The sequence below is a fragment of the Bufo bufo genome, chromosome 10 (assembly GCF_905171765.1).
Source record: "Bufo bufo chromosome 10, aBufBuf1.1, whole genome shotgun sequence".
Lineage (NCBI taxonomy): Eukaryota > Metazoa > Chordata > Amphibia > Anura > Bufonidae > Bufo > Bufo bufo.
The window spans coordinates 49593944-49606771 of NC_053398.1; the positions used below are offsets into that span (position 1 = coordinate 49593944).

Genomic DNA, 12828 nt, shown 5'->3' on the forward strand with positions numbered 1-12828 from the left:
TGTATGTCGAAAATGTTTCCGATTTTTGAGTACAGCTCATGCAAAACGGGAGTAAACCGAAAGTGTTGCGTTTATATTTTTGTTCAGTGTATATACCAAGTATATGTAAATTATATGCCAAGGACACTATTGTTGGTTTGGTGGTGCCCCCGGGGAAGGTGCCAAAGGCATTTATGTTCCATTGTTTAAACATATCAACAAGTATACCCTTACAGTAGGCCCGTAATTGCAAGTATTGGAGGAAATAGGACCCCTCCAACTCGTATCTAGTTTAAAGTTCTGATAACGTGGCCCATCTCAAACCCTGGGTCTGTAAAAGGTCCAATACTACTTTGATTCCTTGAGTCATGTGACCATTTGACATGATGAAAGAGGAGCAGATCACCAGTGGGGCCTGCAATTGGCTGCAGCGGCACCCAAATGAAAGTTCAAATCCTGGGATAACGGCGCAGCAGCAGCATAGGCCGGGGAGAGAAGGAGGTTCTGGAACCACTGCCAAGAGGGGAGGGGGGCACCGGGCACCCCCCAAAGGCACACAACCCCTTTAATGTGTTATGGCTGATTGGTGTGTAACATTTTAAGTAGTCTTGGCACTGACTGACCTCTGTTTGCTGGCATCACTCATAGCAGTTTAGGTGAGCTTAAAACCAGATTGCAATCACATTGGAAAAATCGCAATGAGATTTTGAAGCAGTGTTAGGCTACTTTCACACTCGTGTTTAGTGCGGATCCGTCATGGATCTGCACAGACGGATCCGTTCAGATAATATAAACGTCTGCATCGGTTCAGCACGGATCCGTTTGTATTATCTTTAACACCGGATCCGTCTTGAACACCATTGAAAGTCAATGGAGGAAGGATCCGTTTTCTATTGTGTCATAGAAAACTGATCCATCCCCATTGACTTACATTGTGTGTCAGAACGGATCCATCCCCATTGACTTACATTGTGTGTCAGAACGGATCAGTTTGGCTCAGTTTCATCAGACGGACACCAAAACGCTGCAAGCAGCGTTTTGGTGTTCGCCTCCAAAGCGGAATGGAGATGGAACGGAGGCAAACTGATGCATTCTGAGCGGATCCTTTTCCATTCAGAATGCATTAGGGCAAAACTGATCAGTTTTGGACCGCTTGTGAGAGCCCTGAACGGATCTCACAAACGGGAAGCCAAAATGCCAGTGTCAAAGTAGCCTTAACCTCACTTCAGCCAATACGTATGAAGATAACCTGACACGCCAACTTTTTCCCCCTGCTATTACCTATGATTATTTATGCTGTTTAGTAACATCACTAGTGTTGAGCAACTTTGTAATTGTTAGTGATAAGTGAAGCGAGCTTCGGAGGCTACATCCGAAGTCGCTTAGTTCAAAACTTCAGAATAATACTGTACGGAGATCCGTAAAACTTGAAACCGAACTTGGCTTCGGTTCCGACTGGTACCTTGGAGCCCATACATTTTAATACTGTACAGAGACGGATCTCTACAATATTAATACGAAGTTTCGAATGAAGCGACATCGGATGTAGCCTCCGAAGCTTGCTTCGCTCAACACTAAACATCACAATTACAAAGCTGCTCAGCACCCAGCAACATACAGTCCTGATCAAAAGTTTAAGACCACTTGAAAAATGGCAAAAAATCATATTTAGCATGGCTGGATCTTAACAAGGTTCCAAGTAGAGCTTCAACATGCAACAAGAAGAAATGGGAGTGAGACAAAACATTTTTTGAGCATTCAATTTAATGAAAACATTGAATAAACTGAAACCGGCTGTTTTTCAGCTGATCAAAAGTTTAGGACCACACCTCCAAAAAAAAAAATAACCCCCCCCCCTCCAAAACAGAAATCCAACTTCCAACACTCAGTAATGAGTAGCTCCACCGTTATTGTTTATCACTTCCAAAATTTGTTTCGGCATGCTTGATGCAAGTGTTTCCATGAGGTGAGTGGGAACATTTCTCCAAGTGGTGAAGACGGCCGCACGAAGGCCATCTACTGTCTGGAACTGTTGTCCATTTTTGTAAACTTCCCTTGCCATCCATCCCCAAAGGTTCTTAATTGGATTTAGATGAGGGGAACACGCAAGATGGGCCAAAAGAGTGATGTTATTCTCCTGGAAGAAGTCCCTTGTCCTGCGGGCATTGTGTACTGTAGCGTTGTCCTGTTGAAAAACCCAGTCGTTACCACACAGGCGAGGGCCCTCAATCATATGGAATGCCCTCTGCAACATCTGGACATAGCCAGCGGCCGTTTGACGCCCCTGCACTTCCTGAAGCTACATTGTTCCACTGAAGGAAAAAGCACCCCAGACCATTATGGCGCCCCCTCCACTGTGGCGCGTAGAAAACATCTCAGTGGGATCTGCTTGTCATGCCAGTAACGTTGGAAACCATCAAGGTTACATTTTTTCTCATCAGAGAATAAAACTTACTTTCACCTTTGAATGTCCCATGTTTGGTGCTCTCTTGCAAAGTCCAAACGAGCAGTTCTGTGGCGTTCAAGGAGACGAGGTCTTTGAAGACGTTTTTTGTTTTTGAAGCCCTTCAGTCTCAGATGCCGTCTGATGGTTATGGGGCTGCAGTCAGCACCAGTAAGGGCCTTAATTTGGGTCGAGGATCGTCCAGTGTCTTGACGGACAGCCAATTGGATCCTCCGGCTCAGTGCTGATGAAATTTTTTTGGGTCTTCCACTTGATTTTTTTGTTGCATAACCCTCAGGATCATTTAAGAAATTCCAAATGACTGTCTTACTGCGTCCCACCTCAGCAGCGATGGCGCGCTGTGAGAGACCCTGCTTATGCAGTTCAACAACCCGACCACGTTCAAAAAGGGAGAGTTTTTTTGCCTTTGCCATCACAACGTGTGACTACCTGACAGAAAATGACAATGAATCCACATCTTTGCACAGATTTGGCCTTTTAAAGGCATGTGGTCCTAAAATTTGGATCAGCTGAAAAACAGCCGATTTCTGTTTAATCGTTATTTTCAATTAATTGAATGCTCAAAAAATGTTTTGTCTCACTCTCATTTCTTCTTGTTGCATGTTGAAGCTCTACTTGGAACCTTGTTAAGATCCAACAATGTAAAATATGATTTTTTGCCATTTTTTAAGTGGTGTTAAACTTTTGATCAGGACTGTATAGCCCTATAAAGGCACTTTAAAAGAGTCACGAACAGGTTAAATGTGAAATGCACAGAGAAATCTTTGTAAAGGCAGTACATCCGGGTTTGAGGAAGGCTTGAAATCTTATCAACTTGTTTTTCACTGCAGCATGAAGGGGGAAGGGAGGAACTGCTGCAGAATCAGCCAGAATGGAATTTTCCAGTGACTCATCTACTAAAAACAGACAGAGGCAAACAAAGACTGTGTATGCTACAGAATACTGTAGACTTTTACTTCAAATGAATTCCATAGCAAGACATACATGAAGATACAGTATATAATGTATAAAACCACACGAAAGATATAATAATGTACAATATATGCTAAATTTTTTTTTTTATAGATCAAAAAGCAATAATTTATATAGAAACTGCTAACGAGTTAAAAGGGGTTGCCCCATTTCATACATTGGGACATGTCCTAGCAATATGCCACCAATGTCGCAGGTAAGACAACCCATTTAAAGGGGTTTTGCCATCTCAGACAATGGGGGCACATCGCTAGAATATGCTCCCATTGTCTGATAGGTGTGGGTCCCACACTTACAATGAGAACGGAGCAGGAAAATACTTGGAACCTTGTTAAGATCCAACAATGTAAAATATGATTTTTTTGCCATTTTTCAAGTGGTGTTAAACTTTTGATCAGGACTGTATAGCCCTATAAAGGCACTTTAAAAGAGTCACGAACAGGTTAAATGTGAAATGCACAGAGAAATCTTTGTAAAGGCAGTACATCCGGTTTGAGGAAGGCTTGAAATCTGATCAACTTGTTTTTCACTGCAGCATGAAGGGGGAAGGGAGGAACTGCTGCAGAATCAGCCAGAATGGAATTTTCCAGTGACTCATCTACTAAAAACAGACAGAGGCAAACAAAGACTGTGTATGCTACAGAATACAGGGAGTGCAGAATTATTAGGCAAATGAGTATTTTGACCACATCATCCTCTTTATGCATGTTGTCTTACTCCAAGCTGTATAGGCTCGAAAGCCTACTACCAATTAAGCATATTAGGTGATGTGCATCTCTGTAATGAGAAGGGGTGTGGTCTAATGACATCAACACCCTATATCAGGTGTGCATAATTATTAGGCAACTTCCTTTCCTTTGGCAAAATGGGTCAAGAGAAGGACTTGACAGGCTCAGAAAAGTCTAAAATAGTGAGATATCTTGCAGAGGGATGCAGCACTCTTAAAATTGCAAAGCTTCTGAAGCGTGATCATCGAACAATCAAGCGTTTCATTCAAAATAGTCAACAGGGTCGCAAGAAGCGTGTGGAAAAACCAAGGCGCAAAATAACTGCCCATGAACTGAGAAAAGTCAAGCGTGCAGCTGCCAAGATGCCACTTGCCACCAGTTTGGCCATATTTCAGAGCTGCAACATCACTGGAGTGCCCAAAAGCACAAAGTGTGCAATACTCAGAGACATGGCCAAGGTAAGAAAGGCTGAAAGACGACCACCACTGAACAAGACACACAAGCTGAAACGTCAAGACTGGGCCAAGAAATATCTCAAGGTTTTATGGACTGATGAAATGAGAGTGAGTCTTGATGGGCCAGATGGATGGGCCCGTGGCTGGATTGGTAAAAGGCAGAGAGCTCCAGTCCGACTCAGACGCCAGCAAGGTGGAGGTGAAGTACTGGTTTGGGCTGGTATCATCAAAGATGAGCTTGTGGGGCCTTTTCGGGTTGAGGATGGAGTCAAGCTCAACTCCCAGTCCTACAGCCAGTTTCTGGAAGACACCTTCTTCAAGCAGTGGTACAGGAAGAAGTCTGCATCCTTCAAGAAAAACATGATTTTCATGCAGGACAATGCTCCATCACACGCGTCCAAGTACTCCACAGCGTGGCTGGCAAGAAAGGGTATAAAAGAAGAAAATCTAATGACATGGCCTCCTTGTTCACCTGATCTGAACCCCATTGAGAACCTGTGGTCCATCATCAAATGTGAGATTTACAAGGAGGGAAAACAGTACACCTCTCTGAACAGTGTCTGGGAGGCTGTGGTTGCTGCTGCATGCAATGTTGATGGTGAACAGATCAAAACACTGACAGAATCCATGGATGGCAGGCTTTTGAGTGTCCTTGCAAAGAAAGGTGGCTATATTGGTCACTGATTTGTTTTTGTTTTGTTTTTGAATGTCAGAAATGTATATTTGTGAATGTTGAGATGTTATATTGGTTTCACTGGTAAAAATAAATAATTGAAATGGGTATATATTTGTTTTTTGTTAAGTTGCCTAATAATTATGCACAGTAATAGTCACCTGCACACACAGATACCCCCCTAAAATAGCTAAAACTAAAAACAAACTAAAAACTACTTCCAAAAATATTCAGCTTTGATATTAATGAGTTTTTTGGGTTCATTGAGAACATGGTTGTTGTTCAATAATAAAATTAATCCTCAAAAATACAACTTGCCTAATAATTCTGCACTCCCTGTAGACTTTTACTTCAAATGAATTCCATAGCAAGACATACATGAAGATACAGTATATAATGTATAATACCACACGAAAGATATAATAATGTACAATATTTGCTCAAAAATAATTTTATAGATCAAAAAGCAATAATTTATATAGAAACTACTAACGAGTTAAAAGGGGTTGCCCCATTTCATACATTGGGACATGTCCTAGCAATATGCCACCAATGTCGCAGGTAAGACAACCCATTTAAAGGGGTTTTGCCATCTCAGACAATGGGGGCACATCGCTAGAATATGCTCCCATTGTCTGATAGGTGTGGGTCCCACACTTACAATGAGAACGGAGCAGGGAAATAAATGGAGGGTGCACTACGCATGTGTAGCCGCCCTCCATTAATTTCTATGGGGCCACCGAAAATAGCCAAGCAGCGGCTCAGCTATTTCCGTCTGGCCCATAGAAATGAATGGGAGCAGGAGCCACACGTGCGCGGTGCGCTCCCATTCACTTCTATGGGAGCAGCGTTTGGTGGTGGACGAACCCCGGGAAATCCGGGGTCCTCCAGCCACAGCTCTCCCTGCTCCGTTCTTGTTGTTGGTGCGGGTCCCAGAGGTAAGACCCCTCCTATCAGACAATGGGGGCATATCCTAGCGGCCCTGGAAAAGTCACACACTCGTTGGACTGCCTTTAGCTTTGATTATGGCACACATTCGCTGTGGCATTGTTTCGAAAAGCTTCCGCAATGTCACAAGATTTATTTCCATCCGGTGTTGCATAAATTTTTCACCAAGATCTTGCATTGATGATGGTAGAGTCTGACTGCTGCGCAAAGCCTTCTCCAGCACATCCCAAAGATTCTCAATGGGGTTAAGGTCTGGACTCTGCGGTGGCCAATCCATGTGTGAAAATGATGTCTCATGCTCCCTGAACCACTCTTTCACAATTTGAGCCCGATGAATCCTGGCATTGTCATCTTGGAATATGCCCGTGTCTTCAGGGAAGAACAAATCCATTGATGGAATAACCTGGTCATTCAGTATGTTCAGGTAGTCAGCCGACCTCATTCTTGGAGCACATACTGTTGCTGAACCTAGACCTTACCAACTGCAGCAACCCCAGATCATAGCACTGCCCCCACAGGCTTGTACAGTAGGCACTAGGCATGATGGGTGCATCACTTCATCTGCCTCTCTTCTTACCCTGATGCGCCCATCACTCTGGAACAGGGTAAATCTTGACTCATCAGACCCCATGACCTTCTTTCATTGCTCCAGAGTCCAATCTTTATGCTCCCTAGCAAATTAAATCCTTTTTTTCTGGTTTGCCTCACTGATTAGTGGTTTTCTTACGGCTATACAGCTGTTCAGTCCCAATCCCTTGAGTTCCCTTCACATTGTGCATGTGGAAATGCTCTTACTTTCACTATTAAACATAGCCCTGAGTTCTACTGTTGTTTTTTTTCGATTTGATTTCACCAAACGTTTAACTGATCGCCGATCACGATCATTCAGGATTTTTTCCCCACCACATTTCTTCCTCGAATACGATGGGTCCCCACTATCCTTCCAGTTTTTAATAATGCGTTGGACAGTTCTTAACCCAATTTTAGTAGTTTCGGCAATCTCCTTAGATGTTTTCTTTGCTTGATGCATGCCAATGATTTGACCCTTCTCAAACAAACTAACATCTTTTCCACGACCACGAGATGTGTCTTTCGACATGGTTGTTTAAGAAATGAGAAGCAACTCATTGCACCAGTTGGGGTTAAATAACTTGTGGCCATCTGAAAGATAATCGCCCATGCAGTAATTATCCATTAGGAGGCTCATAACTATTTGCTTAGTTAAATCCAGGTGGTGACTTAATTTTTGGGACAGGCAGTGTATTTGCCATGTAGAAATATCATTTCTACCAAAAACAGTGATTGATCAGGTTAGTGATGTCTGACTGCTATTATTTTGAGCACAACTGTACAAGTAAAATGATCTCAGTGACCCTGCTTTCTGCCCTTTTTAGTTCCTTCTTCTAGTCAATTCTTAATGCACCACAGTTATTTACTCCTTCCCAGGGCAGACCTGTAGATTTAGTTAATACCCCAGGCAAACACTTCACATGTTATGACAGAACTGCCTCTCACTAGAAAATTCTTTGTTTATTATTCAAGAGCGAGCTCAAACCAGTTCCAACCAGTTTCAGCCAGATCTATACACAATGCCGCAGTGAATATCCATCCGCAATGTAATGAGACCTCAAATCCATCCGCCGTCCATTGTGCTTGTAACAGTATTCTTCCGCCCAGTAAAACCAAACACAGACGTTATCTGAACAGTATTTAGAAAATACATATATCCTTTCATATTTGATGTAGAAAAAAAAAAAGAAACCGGCGCATTTCAGCAATGCAGTTATTATTGAGGCAATTCAGCATGAATTCTTACTACCTGTTTAAAACTTCGCTAAGCTAGAGGTGCGCATGCGCAAACAGACTTTCCTAGCAGGGGTTCGAAATTTACACTATATCATTCAGTAATAGCGATGGTTCTACAGTTTTGCCACAGGTTCTATAGCAAGAGTCATCTATTCAAATATAATTGTCTGCCATACAGTTTCAGAAAAATGTAGAGCCAAATAAACCGATGACGCAGTCGGGGACTATTTTTCATAGCTGGGCGGAAGCATTACTGCAGCAGTGCGCTGTTAGTCCTTGTGAGCCTATATAAGGAGACTGTGTGGAAGCAGGCGCGGCACATTGCAGACGGCAGAAGAAAGAGGAAGAATGAAGGAACGGGGAGGACGCTCAGCTGTGCAAGCCATGGTGACCCAGAAGACGGTAAGTATATGCTTGGCTGTGGTGAGTATGAACTGTGGTAGGTGCACGTAGCAATGAATGTTAGCCCACATTACAAACTGGTTTACTTAGCATTTAGATAGTGAACAGCAAACTGTACTAGGAAACCGAAGGTATTGTCGAGCGTGAGTGGGGTGTTGTACCTGTGTGTGGTCCGTTTATGATCCGTATTTGTTGTCAGACGGGGGCGTTCTACATGTGTGTGGTTCTTTTAGGATCTGTCAAGAGAAGATAATCCACTGACGTGAGCAGGAACATGTCCGCACTGTAGGGGGATATAATGAAGTACTCAGGAGACGTGCCTAGAAGCCAAGACTGAACAGTGCTGTGATCAGGTTCTCCTACCTTGTTGTGAATGAGTGTCTCTGCAGCCCTTGTGATGGGTGCGGCTGCTCCCAGTGAATGTGTGCCGTGAGTTACCACTAGGTGGCAGTATGATTCTACCAGTTACAGTAAGCCTGACAGATGAGCACTCGCTGTGGGGAGGGGGTGGGTGGGGGAACATTGAGTTTTCTCCAAATTTTATTTTACAGGTGTTATGAACTTGTCTGAAGTCTTAAGGTGAAAAATTAAAAGCTCCATCAGCAGCTCTAAACTTAAATGAAATGTTCAAGTTACTTTCTAAAGAAGGCTAATACAGGCATCTGATACTGGTATATAATTTTGGTATCTGGTTTACTTTGGGGTTCCCAGTCTGAATTAACCACTTAGTCTCCTTAGTTATGGCCAAGTCTAAATGAAGGGGGGAGAATAACAGACTGTAGGCTAGTTAGTGGCTAAAGCCCATGTGCTCTGAGGATCCTCTGACCTCACAGCGTCACGTGGCATGTGAAGCCTCCAGCCCACCATCATTAGGGTTGGGTATTACTGATGGATATGACCATGCATGGTGTTTAGCCCTGCTCCTATATACTACCAGACTCGAGCATGTCACGTGACACGTAGTTCACAGGATTTAGCCATTAGCCTGTAGTTATGATCCTCTATAATTTATGGGTAGTAGTTAACGATACGGGGGGTGGGGTGGTTATAAATGGCTATTTTTAGATTCTTTACAGAACACACCCACATGTCAAGCACTACCTGTTCCTGCCAAGACCTACAGTGGATCCTTAGATGATGCTTCCCTTAGCCTGTGATGTACTACAGCCCAGTGTACCATTAGGAGCTTGGGTCCTTATCTTGTGAGCCTGAGGTGTTCCCTACCTGTGCCAGTGGTTTCTGCATCTGAAGGTCCCAGTGCTACTGTCCAGTCAGTGGAAGGACTTCTTGGTTCCTGTTGATCCCATCATCAAATCTCCTAGCTTTTGGTCCCTAATAAAGATGAGCATCTAGAAAGGCCCCCCCTTCCTCAATTTGTCTTGGAGCGTTACCGCATGAGAGAGGTCGCTCACTACACGTCCGTGGTATTCTGCAAGCCAAAGTCCAGTTACTATTCTCTATCGATCGTCACATGCCCCATCCCCTAATGAAGATGAGCATCTAGAAAGCCCCTTCCTCCATTTGTCTTGTGAGCAAGAGGTCATTCCCTAAAGCCAAGCCAAAATCCTGTTCCTACTGCCCAGTGAGTGGGAGAACTCTGCTGATCGTCACTTGCCCTATCCCCTAATAAAGATGAGCTGCTAGTGTGGTCCCTTGTTAGCCCTAGCCCTTTGAGGGCTTGATAAGTTGCTGAACTGTATAATTTTGTGCACATTGAAGAAAGGCCACCACCTTAAGAACTCTTGTGTAAGATGAATACCTCTACATAAGTCAAGAACTTTTCTTCCAGAGATCCGATACCTGTTCTAAATCCTGTAGTAGGGCTGGAAGTGAAATGTTTATTGATTCTTTTATATTTGAGGGGATGTTAATGTTTACTGCATTGCTGATTGACCTGTATTTGAGGGGGTGATATCTTTGTGTATATTATGCAATATTTTTGTTTAGTTCCTTGCTGTAATGTGTGCCATATTTGAGAAGCCTGTAGCGTCAGTGTGCCACATGAGCACCTAGTTTGAATGCGTTTCCAAATTTGTGCTTTTGTATTTGTTGAGCGCTTATTTAATTCCTACTTGCCTCCTGTGATTAATTCTAGACCTCAATGACTAGGTCTATTAGTGTCTGTGTCTAGTTACTGGTACACTTAATAGGAGGGCGAGTATATTTGCTGAATGAGGTATCAAATGATTAACTAGCATTAAAACACTACACTATCCTGCTAATTCAATTAAACACCACAATATCATGATAAACCAATCAAAAAGAGTATATAAGAGGAAGTCTACATACAGCCTATTACTCAACCACCAGCAATAACAGGAAAGCATCAAATTCTTCACTTGAGCTACAGATCCTCCCCCACCGGAAACACGCTTGGGACCAGATACACAGGAGGCGACCTGTTCCTTTACCTTGAGTCCTCTACAGCCAGGAGTGCGGAGCTCCCTGCATAAAACAATACTATGAAAGTCTTCCAAGCCACAATCATATAACTTGGGTTTTTACTTCCATAAAACATCTTGGGTGTGTTTTACTTAATAACCAAGAAATAACTAAAGTAATAAAACAAGTTATCAATTAATACCTTAGCAAGTCACAATCATATAACGTAGGTTTTTACTTCCATAAAACATCTTGGGTGTGTTTACTTAATAACCAAGAAATAACTAAAGTAATAAAACATGTTATCAATTAATACCTTATTCATCAAACCTGTAAATTACCTCTACATGCTTGGAATGATTCCATAAAAGGACACAACCGCCTAAACAGCCACCTTTATACATGGACCAATGTTATTAATCTTAACCAAGTGTGCCATATGGCTTCCTAACGCTGAACGGGTACGATTCTCACATGTAATAAATGACAACCGTATGGCTGCGCTATAAAGTATTCCTAAGTGAAGGCAATTACGGCTATAGCCTCCGATTACAGGTACTCCGGCATCACTGCTATTTAGTAAGGTTTTGTTGCCGCGATAAATACATTCTTGTACTTGGGGTTACTATCTAGTGCTCTTGTTGGATGAGTGTGTGGCTTCTGCTTGAGTCGTCAGTATTCTAGTAGGGCCTCCTGAGTGGTTTCCATTAGTGTGCATCACACTGTACTTATGAGTTCACCCCAATGTTATATATTTGACCTCTTTCAATAAAAGTTCAGGTATTGATTTGAACCCTAGCCTGTTTGCTTTCAAGTTATTTTAACACTTTATTTCATCTAGCCCTGTCTATTTTAATGGATTTGGTAAGTGTCTTCATTTTGTATATAGTTCGAGGTACTGAATTGTATTCCTAGACGTCTTGTAGCCGGCCTAAATCTTTCAGGGTCACCAAACATCTAGACTTAAGAACTCTTTGGAGGGAGGACAGGACGTTGTCCTGAATCTGCACAGCTTTAAAGGGGAATTATTAAAGCTGGAGCATCGATTATTTTGTCTTGTTTTTCTTTTATTCCAGCGATAAGTTGTGGAATGGTGGTACTACTTAGGGGTGTGTCCTTGCACAGTCAGTCTGCCACTCTCTGCACTGATTGGACAGGGTCAGACTCTGTGAGGACCCCCCCCCTAACTGGTAACACCCATTTATACTCATCACAAGAATAAATGCTCCAGAATAGTTATTTCATGCAGAATACAATTATTTAGTAAGACATGTCAGGAGTAGTGACAAGTACTCTTTTAATTTGTGGCACTGCTGTAATTGGTTGCTATGGGTAATTAAATAATTTTTCTATTTTTAATCTCATTTGTATATGGGGACATGTACACATCCTTATTAGTCCAAATGGCAGCACTAAAGAATATTCTGCTATCTGTTTAATAGGAGCAGTTAAAGAATATAGCAGACTTGGACATACATCTGCTGTATTTAGGAGTGAGCTCTCGTAAGGGGAATCTGTCACAATTCCACCCCCCTTTTCCCCCACTGAGAGCACTCACAGCATTAGAGATATAACGACGCAGTAAAATGCGCTTATTGTACACTTATTGACGTTCAACCCCTTAAGGACTCAGCCCTATGAAGCTACACTGAAATACATTGTCAGACCTGCTGTCCAAACTGTATTTCTGTGCAACGCTGAGTGTTGGAAAATGTTGTTCAGGACTCCTTTTGTGCAGTACTAGTATCATTTATTATTATACTAGTCATCTATTACTGCAGAGAGTAGTCCAGGATCATGGTGTCAAATTCCCTTTAATGCTTGCAGTTATTCATGGCCTCTTTGTATACATGCAAATACCCAGCAGCCTATCGGTCACTTGAGAGCTCCTCTATATGGCGGATTTGGTGAGAAGTCTGCTGTATTCTTTATCGGCTCCTGTTCGCTGAAGGACAATATTTTTGTATTGATTTGGCTAATAGGAGGGCTCACCTGTCCTCGTAGTAGATGGTCGTCAAA

General features: G+C 42.6%; 1 long non-coding RNA gene across 2 annotated transcripts; it reads left to right on the plus strand.

Moving 5' to 3' along the window:
- The first annotated feature begins 8268 nt into the window (after window positions 1-8268).
- LOC120980294 lies at window positions 8269-11602 on the plus strand. Of its 2 annotated transcripts, XR_005774500.1 has the most exons (3): window positions 8269-8427; window positions 8661-10924; window positions 11040-11602. It is a non-coding gene; the product is annotated as an uncharacterized LOC120980294 (long non-coding RNA). The 2 variants fall into 2 exon arrangements; XR_005774499.1 differs by having other exon boundaries at window positions 8661-11596.
- The last annotated feature ends 1226 nt before the right edge of the window (window positions 11603-12828 follow it).